The sequence below is a fragment of the Macrobrachium nipponense genome, chromosome 4 (assembly GCF_015104395.2).
Source record: "Macrobrachium nipponense isolate FS-2020 chromosome 4, ASM1510439v2, whole genome shotgun sequence".
Lineage (NCBI taxonomy): Eukaryota > Metazoa > Arthropoda > Malacostraca > Decapoda > Palaemonidae > Macrobrachium > Macrobrachium nipponense.
The window spans coordinates 140,670,105-140,683,737 of NC_061100.1; the positions used below are offsets into that span (position 1 = coordinate 140,670,105).

At 38.3% G+C, this 13,633-nt stretch overlaps 1 protein-coding gene across 8 annotated transcripts in view; it reads left to right on the forward strand.

The window, feature by feature from the left end:
* The window catches only part of LOC135211236 (FERM domain-containing protein 4A-like), a 770,148-nt gene that overhangs the window by 452,677 nt on the left and 303,838 nt on the right, over nucleotides 1-13,633 (forward strand). The window contains exon 1 of one of the 8 annotated variants that reach the window (XM_064244501.1): nucleotides 8,704-8,819. The exons of the other annotated variants lie outside the window; for them this stretch is intronic. The gene's annotated coding sequence lies outside the window, so the exon portion shown is untranslated. Of the gene's footprint in view, nucleotides 1-8,703; nucleotides 8,820-13,633 lie in introns of those variants that run through there. 8 annotated transcript variants of the gene reach the window in all.

Here is a 13,633-nt window from a genome sequence, read left to right on the forward strand (position 1 = left end):
ACAAAAGTACCAGTACAGACGTTCTTCAGTTTTTAAGGGAAAAATTATCCCCCTATTCAGATCATTTCCCCTTTGGCACTTGACAAAATAATAAAGTTAGTTTGAATTATGTGCATCTAATAACGTATTTTTCATTCGGGGAATCATTGCACAAGCCAAAAATTGTCGGGTGTAGTATGGGTAGTCCTTTAAGTCCTATTTTAGCCAATCTGTACATGGAATACTTTGAAACTACAGTAATAAATGCATAAACCCAAAAAAACATGCTGTGGCATGAGATAACGTGGATGACATACTAACATTTTGGGATAATCAAGGGGGTAATTTTAATGAAGTCCTCTCAAAAAAAAAAAAAAAAAAAAAAAAAATTAAAAAAAAAAAAAAAAAAAAAAAAACGCATTATGTGCCCAGCATCAAATTTAAAGTTTGAATGGGAAACAGACAACAAAATTCCTTTTTCTTTTTTTTGATGTTTTTAATAATCAGGAGACACGACAGAATACAAATTTACCATATACAGAAAACCAACGTTCTCACTTTTCATATATTCACTACTTTAGCTATCATGACAATAAACTATCAAGATAGTCTAGCTAGCAACCTATTCTTAAGAGCCTTACGAATTTGTTCCCCAGATTTCCTGGAAAAAGAATTTGAACTAATTCGCAAGCAACTTTCATCTTTAAAGTATCCTGACCATATAATTGAGAAAGCAATTCAAAAAGCAAACGTAATTTTCTCCGACCCCCTAAAGACAAGACCAGAGACACACCCAACAATAAAATAAAAATTCCCCACCTGGAGACGATTAAAGAGAGTCACACCCTTGGGAATCCAACCTTTTGCATTTACCTACCCAAATACCTTAAGCCAAATCCCTGATTAACGTCCAACAAAAAGACATCGCCAAAGACTCTGGGTATATGAGATCCCATGCCAGGACTGTGACCAATCTTACATCGGATTTACAGGTAAATCACTTCCCCAGAGATTAATACAACACAAACGGTCAGTTAGGTATGGACAACAGAACGGCTATTTTCAATCATATAAATGAACATAACCATAGAATAAACTGGAATATGTCACGTGTAATTTATAGCAGCAACTGCCGGTACAAGAGTCAAATGATGGAATCGGCCTTAATAAAGAGAAGCAGGTAATGAACATCTCAAAAGGGAATTGGACATCGGACATCGTCGACGCAGTGTTCATTCAACCAACGCTTAAGAAGATTAAAGGAAGATTATCAGCGGGGGTGACCTAAATTGGCTTACTTGTGGACGAATCTCTTGGTATAAATACCTTTTCTGTAAACTTTTCTCATTCATATACCTAAGAGAGAGACAGCAGTCTCTGAAATATAGTACTTTTCTCTCTACATTTTGGTTGTTTATGGGCTCCTTTTATTAGATGGAATTCTGTTGTTACAGAACACTTTACCAGTCATATATATATATATATATATATATATATATATATATAATAATATATATATACACACACAATGTATTTTGTTACTTTTTGCTATCACGGTAATAACAGCGTGATAATTCTACATAACGTCTAGCCATGAGAAATAAAACACGAAGTGCAAATATCTTTCACCTATATTCGAAGGCCTTTTTAAAACATTTGCCAGAAAAAAAGTGTACAACATATATATATATACTATATATATATATATATATATACATATATTATATATATATGTATATATATATATCGGATACTGAACTATACTCTGTTTTTTTTCATCTGTCCATCCGCCTGTGGTGTTTTTGTATGGTAACACTGCGTCCCGGGCTTTAAATAGTTACGCTATGTGTAAGTTTTAGGTAAACAAAAGGATATCTGGGTGTACATTTGCAACTGAAAAGTGTTTGAATAATTTACTGTATGCGAATTACACCATTAATATTCGAAATAGGATATTATTATTATCGTTGAATGTAAGCTGAATGTAACTATCTAGAGCCTGGGATGCAGTGTTACCATACAAATACACCACAGGCGGATGGACAGATGGAAAAAAAAACAGAGTATAGTAACGCGTATGCATATTTTCCTCTACCAATTATTTGCGGGAAAATTGACTGGAATTGAGTGCGAGCCACCTGAATATTGCAAAGGTGGAAGAGTGCAGTGAAAACGTGAATCATGTCGATCTTGCGTTGCCTTGAATGTGATCGTTAAGAGAACTTGGCCCCAAAGGGCTTCCTTTCATGGAAGTTAAATCGCTCTTTTCCTGATCCCTGGAGGCAGGTGTTTTTTGATCGACTGGGGACGGAATCTTGGGGGTATGACGTATGGTGTGGAAAGAAGGAGCCAGGTGGGTAGGAAGTGCAAACGATGCTTATGGGTGGGGACACGATGACCCCCGCAAATCCCAAGGACGCAGAAGGCGACGGTGACGTCGACGACTTTTGCCATTCGTGTATCACTGTCATCATCTGCTGTAGGCGTCGGGAGCTTCTGTCTTATCGGAGAGAGGTTAAGAACTTAGGTGGCCTTGCCCTTTCTTTACCTCGTTCGTTAGTTTGCAGCAGTTTCGAAGCGCAAAGCAAAGTTGCCAAACTAGCCTTACATTTTTGCGGTAAAAGTGGCCCTGCAAGTTTCCTTTTCCGTAGACGTAGCATAAGATGCTAGCTAGAGTCCTAGAGCTTCCCGCACCCCGACCCTCCCCCAAACCCCCATCCGTCCTTATTCTCCCGCCCAGACGCCGTTGCCAGACGTACTCATCTGCCTTGTCGACGAACCCTGCAGCTATGTCACCTCGTTGACACATCTTTTAGCACGTAACGGGCAATGTTTGGATAAGTGTTTCAAAACACCCATTGCCTTATGGTTAGGTATGTAATGAAGTAGTTATTCTTGCTCTGACCGTTATATTAATTCATGTTTTTTTTTGTATTTTTGTTTTTGCGTTACTAATTCAAGAATCATGTATTCATTGAAGTACCTTCGTGCACGAAAAACAGATTTGAATATTTCTAAATGAATTTTAAATAATATTTCATAGTTTTGAGCGGATTATTTTCCTACCGACGCCGATTCAGGCTCTCGCAATATACCAGGAAATGGTGACATCACCACGTGACTGGAGGCTCCGTAACAAAGAACTCCAGCGAATGTGTCCTGAAATGCAGGAGCCAGAGATGCTCCTGATGCTGCGCTCTTATCATCGATGAGGAGACAAATCAGGTTCTTTTCTAGATCATGATCCGAAGTTTCCTTTTGTTTCCCCCCTAACCCCCGCCCACAGAAATAAGTCATCAAACGCCTATTATAGCCTTTTACACAATATTCTCTTTGTTTTTCCCTACACATCCCATTAAGGCTACCAAATTCGGTGTGTGTATCATGCCCCATTCTTTATATATATATATATATATATATATATATATATATATATTATTATATATATGATATATATTATATATATATATATATATATATATTATACATATTTATATATTTATATATCATATATGATATATATATATATATATATACATACGTAGATATATAAATGTGTGTGTATTTGTTTGTTTCGATTCCCAACTCGGTTTCTGGTTTCAAATCCTCTGGCGCTGCCACTTTGTCTTCGTAAATAGAACCGAGACCCTTTTAAAAACGTAAATTTATTTGTTTGTTTGATTGTGTTTATGTCAGCATGCATGTGTGTATTTTAGTTCAAAGGCTTATTGGCAGGTTTGACTTCGACTGAACCTTTGCGATAATGGGATTAACTTTATGACGTCCTGAGCATCCTGACCAATGGCAGGATGCCGACTAATGAGGGGATCAATAGAATGTTTTATGGATGTCGACCGTGTGTTTATTTAGCACAAAAACAAGTCGGCTCACTCTTTGCGTCTTGGGTATCGCTAACATAGCGCAACACAGGGAAGTAAACAAAGCAGTTGTTATTTCAAGGTTTGTGTATCATTAGCAAAAACTACCTTGTATTTTATATATATCAATACATGAATATGGGATGTTTTTATACGTCATTTATGGCACAGGCAGTCTTTTTGGTTGAGACTTCGGCGGAGGGATTGAACACCGGGAAAAACTGTATTTGTAACTATCGTATGTCCTCATCGCTATGTGTTTGAAACTGATCGCTCGATCCAAATTCATTTCGTTTGACTTGTGCAGATGTCGGCGATGTCATTTAGATATTCTCCTTCGCAGTTGTGTGTAGTTGCTTCAGAGTCATAGCTTACTTGTGCGGTTTTAGCATGTATTACTGGTTCACTTAAGGTAGATTCTTGGGTAAGCCCTATGCCCATGAGACGTTTGTTTGGCGGGCGCTGATTGGCGGGGAGCTGCCTACCTCCTGGTACCAGCCAATCAACGGCCACTAAACAAACGTCTCGTAGGCATACGGCTCATCTAAGAAACCTTAAGTGAACCAGGTATAGTAGTCAAGTCATAAAATTGAGTTTCAAGCAGTGGCTACAAACAACCCTTATTATCGTCTTCTCGTAACGCATACCCTAAGGGATGTATATAGTATTATAAATGCGTCTGGCCCGGCCAGGATTCGAACATTACACTTTTGGGTTTGATGCTTGGTTAGACAATTGACTTATCCACACAAGCCTGTGCGGCTACGTTAACTGTCTTCTCTCTGTGTCATGGGTTCGAATACTGACCGAGCCAGATGTAATCTCACAGCTCCGTTGGATGTACATTATTACCAAGGTAAAATGATCTCGATGTTATTGGGTCATATTGGTCCGATTTTCGAGACTGTGAGGAAGTCACGTGTGAGTGAGTGACAGACGAATGTTGCCGGCTAATACCGAGTAGTGTCATTTTGAATTGTTGATGTAGAGCCAGGTCACCTAGTAAATGACATTGCTGCCGTTGATATCAACGGAATCATTAAATAAGGATGCGCTCTCAAGTAGAAAGGATGGAAATATGAAAGTATCACTAATGAAGATGATGGTGATGAATGTGTAGCTGTTCTTGATGAGCGGAAGGTGGACGATCATTATGCAGCAGCATCTCATCGGTTCAGATTAACCCTCGAGTCGTCATTATGAGGAAATGTTCGTCTTCATTACGCCGGAATCCCCCTCAGAACTCATTAGGTGTGCGCCGTGATGCGTAATTTAATTGTAAAAGCGTATGTAAATGGGTACTCTTCCTATTAGCATTTAATAGTGCCGATAAGATTGCCACTAGGGGAAAGGGAAGGGGGATAAGTTAAAGGGGATGGGGGCTCGCTTTTAAAGGGAGGGGGGGCGGACTATAAAAAAAAAACTATGATTGATGAACGGTCGAGTTATTAGATTCACTTACACCTAATTCCAATTTGTTTAATGGGGATGAAAATTGACGTCTGTTGATGAAGAAGGAGGAATTTACCGCTGTTTTTTCGTCTTTTATTTGATCCATGAGAATATAAATAATGATGCAGTTTCTTTACCATGCCTAGCAGCTTTGTGTGGTCGGTATTCTTATTCGTATTGTGAATAACTTGATCACGAAGTATATGAAACGTGATGCTATGTATAAATAAAGGTTTTTTTGCCACGAAGGAAAAAATGAAAAAGCGAGATAGCCAAGTTATTCTCTGTAAAATCAGTTTGCCTCAGTAAAGGGTCCGAACAGGACCGAAAGTACTTGGCTATCTCGCTTTTTCATTTTTTCCTTCGTGGCAAAAAACCTTTATTTATTCTTATTGTATTCATCATCATTGCGACGACAGATTTCACAAACACACACACACACACACACACACACACACGCACACACACACACACACACATATATATATATATATATATATATATTATATATATATATATATATATATATATATATATATAAAGTTTGACATGATGGAAGCTTGAGAGAAGACGTGTTGACCGTCATTGTAATGTCACGATTAGTGATGATTGTTATCAAACATTTTTACTTGTAAAATAAATCTGAATACAATTTCAAACAAAACTTACTATAGGACAAAAATACACGCACTGAACACACGTACATACACACACACAAACGCACACACATACATTGTTTTTATTGGCGGTGCTTCAGTTTATGTGATAAACAGGCGTATTTCAAAGTGTAATTTTTTCCTGAGTAGGTTTTTTTTAGAATTGTATTCAGATTTATTTCACACTGTAACAGTGAGTGAAAATGGTTGATGTAAATTATCATAAATCGTGACTTTACTCATTTTCTTGTCATTCCCTCTTCTCTCTTCTTCCAAGACGCCTTCCATCTTGCCACACATTATAGTGAACCTAAGCGCGGTGGTGGCTCTTATTCTAGGGAGAAGGGGATACTTCATCTATACATTATTATTATTATTCTGTTAAATAAAATGGCAGAATTAAGCGAATTGAATTTGTATGCTATTTTCTCTATTTTTCTTATTATCAGCGATACTTCTACCAAAATATATTATTATTATTATTATTATTATTATTATTATTATTATTATTATTATTATTATTAATCTGTAATGCATCATCTGTGCATAAGGGTGACCGTTGAAATAATTGTTTAGCGTATTGCGTTAGTCTATTAGGGTGTGAACTAATTAGTTTATATCTTATTTTATATGAAACTTGCAATGCAGTACGAGGAGTTTATGGAGAGTTTTTCCAGTAAGAGCATTCTTTTACTACTGTGTACTTTCGTCCTTTTGCTAAACAAAAGAGACCTCGTGGTTTCGTCGTGTCTGTGCATCGTAATTTTTTAGCCGTTTTTCCTCCATTTACTGTGAAACATTTTACTGGCGTTTCCCTTCTTTTAGCAGACGAACAGTGAGGAGTATGACTATTATTGAAGGAATTAAAAATATAACAAAAAACTACTAGGAAGTGTTGGACGTGTTATTCTGAATGACAGTTGTTCTCTTTTGTGGCCGGGTTATTATTTTTTATTATTGTTATTCTAAACTGGACTTTATAGCCGTCTCATTTTATTACAATGTATAGAACTTTAGAACGAATTGAAGCAGTCTAGATTTATACTTTTGACTTTAAATTGGTAATTTCGGCATTGGAGAAATCTTAGTGATGGACTCTTTTGTTATGGTACGATTTTTTACACAATGCTATTCATAGATTGGAATCTCCATAATTGTAATCTCAGAAGTATAAAAATTTTGTTTTTTTTATTTTAGCACTTACCATGTTTATCTTAGGTGGAGAGACGATGCATCAACAAGGTAATTACCAGACGCAGTGTGGTAGTACAAATTTTCGTCCTCACTTCAGGGTTGTTACACGGTAAACTGAACGTGGGGTTGGACAGGAAGAGAAATAAAATACATGGTCTTGTTAACCGCATCATTCTGCATTCCTAGTTGTAATTTAGTTTACTTTCAAGAGAAAACTTCCATCTGGGCTCACATCCACTCAAACTCTTCTACTTATTGTTCTGAGATCTGAGTGGCTCCTATGGGAAAAGGAACTCACCCTGCCTCCCTCCCTCCCACATAAAAACGTTATTGCAGGAAAGTCTACGAGTTCACCCCTCTTGACATGGAACATTCCACAATGGCGTTCTTCCCTCACTGCTCCTTTGATATTTCCACAGATTCAGGACACCCTTTCCCCTCTCCCCCCAACTTCCCGTAAACCACCTAGGACAACAGCTGAAGGCAACGTTACTTAGGTTGACGTATATTCATATCGTGTAAAACCGTATCGAAATATGGAATGCACACAGAAATATAGATGTGCATAACGAGAATGATCGTAGAAATGAAAAGTGTAGCGAGGTATGGCTGTGTGTAAATCCCTGTAGAGATGTGTCAGAATGCAGACGGTGTTTCTATTTTGATTCGTTCATTGTTCAACGTTTTGACCTAGGCACTTTCAAGTGATGCAAATGAGAATAAGGAAAAAACCGAGCAGACGAAAAATGGGAGCGAGAAAAAGAAGAGTTTGAGAAATGATTTGTGGGGAACTGAGAGAAGTCGTGACCAGAGTCGACAACATGTAACGGGTTGCATAACGCTACAACCTTTCTGAATGGCCCCAACCTTTTTACTTTTAGATTTTTTCTTTCCTCTTCCCTTTTTATGACGTTCATTCCGTCTTACCCCTCAGTGCCCTGAGTCAAGGTTGAAAGGGGTGGGTATGTGTGGCATTTATGTGCGGTAGCCCCCCCTCTCCTCCTATGGCATTTTCCACGGATAATCTGTGACGCGGGCATGGCGTTTAAAAGGGTTCGAAGACAACACTTGGAAGATACCTGGAAAGCAATTTTAACTGATATTTTTACTGCTATGTAATCTCTCTCTCTCTCTCTCTCTCTCTCTCTCTCTCTCTCTCTCACACACACACTTAATCAGTTTGGGAACTGATACATCATGCGTTTTATCATGTTCAAAGAACAAGTTGTTAACATAAACTCATCCTTATAGAAAGATGACTTTATATAACATGTTTTGTAAAGACGATTACTAGTATAAAAGATGTATATTTTTCCAGTTTCTTCGTCTACTAACCTCGGTATTGAGGAAAATCTTTTTCCCTTAGTTGATTGTTCCTTGCATGTCACTACCGATCCCTTATTTGAAGAGAGGAAAAGAGGAATCTCTCTCTCTCTCTCTCTCTCTTTTCTCTCTCTCTCTCTCTCTGTATTGTATGCGGTACGAGAGTGTGGGCCGCGGAGTCCTCCGGCAAGCAGAGCAGCAGCAGCGGGAACGAAGAGGAGCCAGGGCGGCATCGCCACGGAAGGCGAGTTGTGAGTGTCGCGTGTAGGATCTATCCTGACGTTCCTGGTCTATGCGTTTGTGTTGACAATAGTCTCTCTCTCTCGGCAGTGTTTCGGTGGGCGGCCTTGACAGTGTTTATTTATTTATCTTTTTGTTTTTCCTTTTTAATTTGCTTTGCAATCATGACCCCTCGCTGGAAGCCTAACGTTCGTGGTTTTGTTTATTTTGGTGTTTTTTTTGTTTTATTAAATGATATTCTGAAGAATGAGTATGGAATTCACTCTTCTTTCGTGCATCCAGGGTTGATTCGTTTTGTTGTCAGTGTTATCAATCAGCTGGACGCGATCTATAAATGTTAATGGCTGAAAAAATTGCAGATACGTATTTTTTTTTATAGACTGAGAAACGTTACAATGTGATGTGCTTTTCAAACGAGGAGCATGACAAGTAAGCTCGAAGTTCTAAGGGTCGAATAGTGTTACTGTGAATAGTGAGAGGTTGTAGTGCAAACATCAATCACTGATATTTGTTGGATATGCCTCGTTAACAGAATCGTTTGTGCTATAGTTGGACGACATTAATTCTTTCGAAGATAAAGTTTGTGTTCTCAATATAAATATAATTCAGATTGTATTTTGCGTTTCGTTTGTTTCTCTGTGTATGCGATTTAATGAAAACTTTGTTGTACGTCATTGTTATTTTTGATATATAATAATGATTGCTTGTGATATATTGATGCCTTTGTCATTGACATGTTTACATAGTCTCATAACTTACACTTGATTGTGAATTTGGCTGAGGGTTGTAAATCGTGCTGTATTTTGTAACTGTTCTTTGCTGTATTTTCATTTCGTTATTACCTGTGAATAAATATGTTTATACCTTATACTCCGTTATAGTTGTTTCTCACGGTCTGCGTGACAACTGTTTATCAAGCGTGATGTCTGTTTCTAAAGGCTCCATCCATGTGTGAATTTGTAGAGTGTAATGTAATGATTCCCAGTCGAGATCTGCTTTTGTAATTATCAGCCTCACTGTAATGAAGGAGTGCCAACTCATTTCTTTTCTGTTCCTATGACTTCATTCGTTGCGCCACTTGGTGGTGGATCTTCGTTGGCGACCACCTTTCCTCTATTCTTTCTTGTCTCTTCTAATTGAGTTGACTTGGAAGTTGATGAATTTTCACTTTCTGTGCACTACAAAGCGCGCGGCGCGCCCCCCCCCCCCCCCCCCACATACACACACGCAAACACACAACGCCCACGTATTCATCTCTTCGCCTTTCGTGTGTTTTAGTCTTTTATCAGCTTTTGCACTCTTCACAAGTCTGACTACTAGTTTGTGTTTATATCTATAAATATATTTGTCAATGTGTTTGTGTGTGTGTTGGGTTGGTATGTGTATATGTTATTTACCAAGTATGTTTTATCATCCTTTATTGTTGTCCTCTTCTTTTGTTGTAATTTCATCGAGTAATTCATTAGAACATTCTTTGTATATATTTTCCCCATCATGGACCTTTTCCTTACTTTCAGGGTTAGGGACAAGAGGGCTTATCCATCCTTTCGGTTTTCATGAAGGCTTTTGGGATGAGATTGTTAACCCGATGTCCATTTTTTTAAACTTGTTTACAAGAGCTCCCTTCTTCTAACTACCAGTTACCTAAGTCACAGCTTAGGCGCTTTGAGATTTTAACGTAGCTTTATGTACTAATAAAGACATTACTTTTAGTTTGCAGATATTATACTATTTGTATTGTCAGCATTTTCTTGGAATAGTAGAAGTGGGAAAACTTCGTTTTATAGATTATTTTGGCAGCAGAGATACGCTGAATAAATCCACTTCCTGTTTGAGCTATAGTATAGTCTCCCAAGTCAGTAGTTGATTTCCTTCATTAATCTGTAAATTCATTTTCACTGCTACTCCGTGCCTCAAAGTTACTGCAAATGAGATTGGACTCCTAATGCAGTAATTAGTCATTCAATGATAAATGAAGTTGGGAGCGACTCCGTATGTATACGTAGCTTTCATCAAGTTGTTGTCAAGGAGAGAGAAGCCGAGTGTGCGAGATGGCATGATCCTTTGCAGGATCCTTTGCGGGATTGCTTCGTTCACAGACTGCGATTAAGGATGTCGTTTGTGCGGATGCCGTTTGCTTTGTCTCTTCTCTCTGCTGACCGCCCTAATTAGCCGAATTGTCTCATTACCCGAGGCACCGACTTCGGGGAATGGGGTGTCGAAACCTTGGATGGAGTCACGAGGAACAGTTCGCTGCGACGTGATGAGGCGTTTCTTTCCTATAGTCATCACTCCTCCTTAGTCACTCTTAATTGAGCTTCTCTATGGAAAGAGAATGTCTTGTGATATATGATCTACTGTGATATTATCAAGTCATGCAGCTGTGATATTCTTTCTCTCTCTCTCTCTCTCTCTCTCTCTCTCTCTCTCTCTCTCCTGGAATAAAATTATAATGAAGATATATGTTAATGGGGATGTTGTGTGCAGTGAGGTTTTACTTAATAAAGGTTATTATTTTGATGAAAATGTAAAATCTGGAAATGTTGCCGTTTTAAGCGTCACAGGAGATAGACAATTGTTAGATCAGTGAAGAAAAACAGTTGAATATGTTTTTTTTTTTTTTTTTTTTTTTTTTTTTTTTTTGAAGATGCGGTTTGCTTTACAGTGAAAAGAATTCTCTAGAAAATAAGTGGGCGTTCATGTGTGATGTAGGGTCGTCGCAAAATTTCTAGATTAGTTTTGAAATGGGTTATTCATTTTTCTATTTTTTATTCATAAAAATAGATAGACGGTATTAGAGTTGAGGATGGGCGCAGTTTTGGTAAGTCATGACTACCACAATTGGGTGAAAAGAGCTGAAGACATAGATCATCATATTTTTAAAATAAAAAGCTGCCGGCGACTTTAAATCTCACGTCCAGAGTAACGGCAATTCAATTGGACTTTTGCTTATCGTAAACCGGTTAACTCATATGTTAGCATGCACGTGTGTGATGCAACGTGAGTGAAGAAGATTCCGCGCTGGAGTTGCCAAGACTCCCTATGACAAAGTCGAGTGTCATCTCGCCTCGTTGCTCTTATGCAGGGGCAGAAATGATAGAGTGGTGCTCGTTCCGTTTGGAAAGTCAATCTCTCGTAAACATTTAGATTTTTTTCCTCTATAGTTCTTAAGGAGAATCTCCTTAAATCCTCAGTCATGAGTGAAATTATGAACCCACGAATTTTATGCCATCCAGCTGCCATGTCGGATTATGGCGGATTTAAAAGGCTGTTTTGCATTTTTAAACATTTTAATCAGAAAGCTTTAGGAGCATCCATTATCCAGCATTACAAAGGATTATGGACGGTCGTGGTGCTGTATAGCCCTATACCCTAATAACGTTGGCGCCACTTGGCTAAATGATTTTATTCGCACTCGTGTGGTAATTGAAATAAAACGACCCCTCTCCGTATGAAGGTAGGGTGTTGGTCGGATTCACATGGTGGTGGTGGCGTGTAGGGCGTAGAGGAAATGATTCATTAAAGTGAAATAGTAAATTCATTAGCGTTTTTAATCATGAAATGTAAAATTAATCTTCTGGGTGGTAATTAGAAATTGCTCATAACAATAACTGATCGGAAGAAAAAGCACTTTTAAATAACAAAAAAATCGACGTTAAAAACTTGTAACTTTGAATGGAATTGCGCTTAGATAAATTCACACTAAGTCGAGAGGTACAAATCTTGTTTTTTACCTGCTAACAGGGAAGAAAGGCGGGGGTTGAGCGTGAGTGAGTTATAAGTTAGTATGCGCGACAGTTCGTCATGATAAAAACGTAGAATTTTTTTGAGAGCCTAATACTATTATCTCTTCCTTAACCGGTAAAGTCGCAAGTTATCTACATAACTTTTCGTCGTAGGCTTCAGGAATGCGGTTATTAGTTTGGAATTTGTTATCAGCTCTTTTGTAAGTGGGATGATTTCATCGCATCCTCATTTTAACAAAAACTGAACTGCTTGTGCCTCTCCACTCTAAAAGGCCTTATGGGAAACCTACCGGCTTTCGTTGAAGGAGAGGAGTAAGCCAAGGTTATCTTTGTGTGCATGAGTGTTTTAAGGAATAATTGTGACCTTTTTCTTTATTTCTTTGGGAAAGTATTCTCCTCCTGGGATACTGCTGCAGTGTCCTTTTCCATCTTGGGAAAGGCTGGCTACCAGAGGTAGAATTTTTCTCCTCTTCGAGGTCACTTTGTTTTCAGAGTTATGAAAGGTTCCGTCGTCTCTTAGTGACTGGGCTGAACTAGTGTTCATGTATCCTGGACGGAGCAGCATTATATCTGGGGTAAAGTATTGCGTCATGCTCCTCGAAGCGAAACAGCACCAATATTAGCGCTTCTGTTCTGTGCTCTCTCAAAGACGTCTCTCTTTCTCAGAGCTTGATCAGAATAGATGAATAAGGCGTCCCGATAACGAAAGGAATATCATCTTTATTACGTTTTCTCCGAGGAGAGCTGGTTACGTAAATTGAATAGCACTTGCTCCCTCCTCCTCCTCCTCCTCCTCCTCCCCCCAATATCCCTTCACTTCTTTGATTTCCTTTATGAAAAATTTTGTGACCTGTTTCAAACGTCTAGCATCATTTCACCTTTTATTCTAATGGCGACAGGTCGTCTGATCTTTCACCACACTTCAATTTCACGCCATGTTCTGTTAGCATTGAGTCGTATCAGTAGATTCTTATGGGTTCACGAACTGAAATCATGGGAGGTTGCATAAGCTAGTGCATCGTTTACATTTTTCTATGCATGTCTTTATGTTTACATGCGTATAACAAGCTCATTTGTATGCCCATTTCCTTGTGTTAATTTACAATGATCCATTTATTTTCTCACGAACTGTTTGGTCCAGTATTCTATTTACATATGGAATACA